Raw genomic sequence first — 5,150 nt, 5'->3', positions numbered from 1 at the left:
ACTGAGCCTAAGAGATGGGATCTGGAGCTGGGGCTGGAGCTGGGTCTGGAGCTGGTTCTGGGGAGATGGTTGGAGGATGGGGCTGGAGATGGGGCTGGAGGATGAGGGATGGAGCTGGAAGCTGGAGGATGGATGGCTGGGGCTGGAGATGGGGTCTGAGGCTGGGCTGGAGATGGTGGCTGGAGCTTGGGGCCTTGGAGAAAGCGGCTGGAGCTGGGGCTGGAGATGGGTCCTGGGAGCTGGTTGCTGGGAGATGGGCGCTGGAACATGGTAACTGGCAGCTGGGGGCTGGAGAATGGGTGCTCGGAGCCTGGGGCTGGAGATGGGGCTGGAGATGGGATGGGGAGCTGGGCGCTCGGAAGATAGGGCGCTGGAGATGGATGGAGCTGGGGGCTGGAGATGGGGCTGGAGCTGGGGCTGGAGATAGGGCTGAGAAGCTGGGGGGCTGGAGATGGGTCTGGAGCTGGGCGCTGGAGAATTGGGGCCTGGAAATGGTGCTGGAGGGCTGGGGCTCGAGATGGTGCTGGAGCTGGGGCTGGAGATGGGGCTGGAGATGGGGCATGGAGCTGGGATCGGGGTGTGTTTTTGTAGGATGTCTTCAATGCGAGGGGGATAGATCTGAAGAACGCGCAGAGGTTGCTAAGCAGCTTAGCCCCAAGCTTCACCTAGTAGCAAGGGTAAGTGTTTTTGTAAAGTAGGTTGACTAGGGCTAGCAGCTTAGCCCCAGGCTCAGCTATAAACAAGGATACAGTTCTTAGTAGGGTTGTCGAGGGCTAGCACCGTAGCGCGCAGCCTCAGCCTATAGCAAGGTAAGTTTCTGTAGTAGGTTGAAGCAGGGCTAGCACTTAGCCTACACAAGCATCCAGGCCCATGTGCAATAACAAGGTAACGTTCTGTAGCTAGGTTGACAGGGCTAGCACTTTAGCCCCAGCTCAGCCTATAACAAGGTAAAGGTTCTGTAGTAGGTGTGACAGGGCTGAGGCCACTGCTAGCCCAGCATCAGCCTATAACAAGGTAAGTTCTGTAGCTAGCGGTATTGACAGAGGGCTAGCACTTAGCCCCACGCTCAGGCCTATGAACAAGGTAAGTTCTGGTAGTAGGTTGACAGGGCTTAGCAGCTTAGCCCCGCAGCTAAGGCCTGATATCACAAGGTAAGGTTCTGTAGTTATGTTGCACAGGGCTAGCATCTAGCCCCAGCTCAGCCTATAGGACTAAGCGTAATTCTGTATAGGTTGACAGCGGCTAGCACGTTAGCCACAGCTCAGCCTATGAAGCAAGGTACGTTCGGTAGCTAGGTTTGACAGGGGCTAACGCACTAAGCGGCCAAGCCTCAGCCTATAACAAGAGTAAGTTTCGTACAGAGTAGGTTGACAGGGCTAGCACTTAGCCCCAGCTCAGCCTATATACTTTTTCCCTATCACATTGAAGTGTTATGGGGTAAGTGTTCCTTTCCCAGAAGCTGGGAGGCAAAAGCATCTATTTTAGATCCCTAGTTAGTGAATACCCTTCGCCTCAATTTCCCTCCTGTCTTTCCCTTAATTCCAACTCTCTCCGAACCTTTCTGACAATCGTCCTGTTCCGAGCCAGAGCACCGAAGCTGAATGAGCTGAACACAGACCTGCAACCACAGCAACGTGATGGAGGGGACTGACGGACTGGTAATGAAGTCATGTCCTCTCTGGCACACACACGCACACCCACCCACATAYCACACACACACAAAGTGAGACAGACACTCAGCAGATAGACAGACAGACAGACAGCCCGACGGTTAGAAAAACAGTAAGTGAGTTTGGAGTGAGATAAGATGAAGTGGTCACAGGCTGAGGCACGCTGCTAATCATCTGGGAAACTCACAGGGCTGTGGGAAATAGCTTCCACTTGGAGAATGTGGGTGTTCTTGGGTTGGGACCTGCAGAATGTCACCAAGAGGCCAGGGCCTAGACAGGACAGCACTGTGTGAATGTGTGAGCTAACTAACAGTTATGTAGCTTGGAAAGAAATACATGCACTTGCTSCTCTGGTGAAAGATAAAGCCAAACATGTTATGTAGTCAGAGAGGGGAGCATATGTGTTCATTCAACAGCTGCTTGTAGGCATACCATGTGAATACAGATAACATGACCCGTGTTTGTATGGAGTTTACAGATTGAACAGTCAAATGTCAGGGCACTGGTCATGAAATACATGTTATATTATTACTAMGCTTCCCTGAACAAGTAAAACAAATATCTCAGCTATTACCCCCATCTTTCTGACTCAGATCAACCATTAATTCATTATGCCAGCACAATGATTTCAAATGTCAACATCTGCCATCATCATGCATGCCCTAAAAAAAAGCCATAAGTCACCAGTGAAAGAGCGCATTGTGGTTCAACCAACCGCTGCCTACTCGCCGGGTGGAAAAAAGAAAAGTGGAAAGTGGGCGTGTGGAAAGACGGGGTGCTCTGTTCTCCCGCCCTGTCTGTGACTGACGGTGAGCCAGACCAAAGAGGTGCAAGAGGCGGGGTTTATGCAAATGATGCGTGGTGATGTGAAAGAGATGCTCTCAGCTTCAGCGTACAGAGAAGCACTTACGCTTGAATGAGATAGAAAGAGAACGTGGACACAGAACTCTGGTCTTTCGTCGATAAAACCATCGCAACATGGCTTCAAAGTGTCCCAAGTGTGACAAGACAGTGTATTTTGGTAAGTAACTTGATTTCCTGACTTATCTCACGTTATTTTCTGGTACACATGGTTAGCTGAGATTTATTAGCGAAATAACACCCGTGGGAAATTATGCAAAGAGTCAGTGCAACCTGCTAACGTTACAGCTAGGTGAGCCCGTTTCAGCTAGCTAAAGCRGTGTTTTATACAAAGAATAATGTAGAAAATATCCATACCCAAAATCACAAAATTTGTGGGCAGAAATTGGCGCAATTTGTCATGGTTTACAAAAGCTAGCTACAAAGTGTCTGTTCATTATCAAGGAGGACCAACATGTATAAACAGTAGTAAGTCTGCATTATAGCTGTTTGTTTTTTAATTTGTCTAATAAGTTAAATTACTTTGSATTTGTAAATGTACTCAATTAGATTATTTTTCTAAACCCTTATGGTCCTATAGTATTCATCCTGTCATGTTCCAGACATTCCTAAAATAAGGGTAACCCATTTTTAGAACAAMCGTTTTAATTGACTAATACGTTGCAGTGTAATTACGTTAGTCGTAATAGAGGATAAGACTAGTGCCTGAAAAACATCCATTCAATCTCACAAAAACTTCCTTATCAATATGTGGGACATTTGCCATGTATGTATTMAAATGATTTAAAATTCCCCAAATATTGGATTAATCTCTGACACTGAACTATGACATAGCCTAGTAAACGTGTTGTGCTTGGGATATACACATGTATGGCAGGTGGCTTTGGAGGTTGCTGCACAGTCAGTCCTTGCTTGCTTGGTCAGTGCCAAGTATGTGATAATGCCAAATGTTCAATATGAAGGGAGGCAGTGTGCGGCCTTATGTTCTAGTCAAACTGGGTCAGTTCCAAACCTGCTGTTCCATCTCAACCATATGCCCAGATCACAAACAAAGATAACAAACATCTGCTTGGGCAGTGTAGAGACTTGATTTATTAACACACACGGGGTCACACACACACCTCATATAAGTTGATGTCATGATAAAAATCAGTCACCTGATTGCTAGGTGTACTGTGTGTGTGTGCATGTGTGTTGTTTTGCTAGCAGCATGGAACAAACAATTATTCCTGGCTAGTTCTCATCCTGTCTCGAACTAACTACATCTCACACACACACACACATCACCAYCTAACAGTGCATGAAGCTTCCATGGGGTCSAAATCAATTTAGGGAGTGGAAGTGTCTGTTATATTGTAACAGCAAAATAGGCTGTGCACATCACAGCTGCTGCTCATCCTATGGGCCAATGCCAGAGTCCCTCAAGTCAGGCAATTGGAAGCATACAGCAGGCAAATACAATTTCAGATGAGCACCAAATACCATTATATGACATACTGTATAACACTGCCTCTTTTACAAGGTTAGCTGTTCTTTGAGTCATGTCATTGCCCCTAATTTATTTATTTTTATGTAACACACAGGGAGGTAACACAGACACATGTGCACAGAGGGAGGGAAACAAGTCATGTTTTACTGAGACTGCATGTGGTGGTGTGATGTTTTCATTACACAGTTGGGTGGAGTGCTGCCTGGGGCACCATGTTTATCTGTAGTGCTGTATGGGGCATCATGTTGGGGTCGATGCTGTATGGGGTCGATGCTGTTATGGGGTCGATGCTGTTGGGGTGATGCTTTGTATGGGGTGATGCTGGGGATAACTATAGCTGTATGGGGTTGATGCTGGGGATATACATAGCTGTATGGGGTCGGTATGGCTTGTATGGGGTTGATGTGTGTATAGTCGGTGATTTATGGGGTTGAATGCTGGGGATACTGTAGTGTATGGGGTTGATGCTGTATGGGGTTGATACTGTAGCTATAATTGACAACAGTCAGTGACTAGTCTAGATCAAAATCAATCAAATGTATTTTATAAAGCTCTTTTTACATCAGCAGTTGTCACAAAGTGTTATACAGAAAGCCAGCCTAAAACTCCAAACAGCAAGCAATGCAGAGGCAGAAGCACAGTGGCTAGGAAAAACTCAATCGAAAACAGGAACCTAGGAAGAAACCTAAGAGAGGAACCAGGCTCTGAGGTTTGGCCAGTCCTCTTCTGGGTGTACTGGGTTTCAGGATGTTCAAACATTCATAGATGACCAGCAAGGCCAGATAATACACTTGATGGCTATAGAGCTAGAGTCTCCAACTTTTTTTCTAGCATGAGAGCTACTTTAAAAWAATGAAACWATAGTGCGAGCTACAATTTTTTTATTTTTTTTATTTTTACAACTTCCACGGGTCCTTAGTGTACAAGAGAAAGTAGTACCCAATGTTTTCTGTCAATATACCTGGTAAARTATTGGTTAATAAATWATTCTAAGGTGGGGCCTATAAAATCTGTGATGTTTTTTCTGTTGTATTTTTCCTGGTTTTTAGATTTTTATTTGTAACCACGTCACCTCCACATCCAGCTTCTTCACCTGTGTGATCATCTGTGGAGGGAAKGGGGAGCTGAGG

Source organism: Salvelinus sp. IW2-2015, linkage group LG4q.2 (genome assembly GCF_002910315.2).
Source record: "Salvelinus sp. IW2-2015 linkage group LG4q.2, ASM291031v2, whole genome shotgun sequence".
Classification (NCBI taxonomy): domain Eukaryota; kingdom Metazoa; phylum Chordata; class Actinopteri; order Salmoniformes; family Salmonidae; genus Salvelinus; species Salvelinus sp. IW2-2015.
This window is presented reverse-complemented; position numbering follows the sequence as displayed.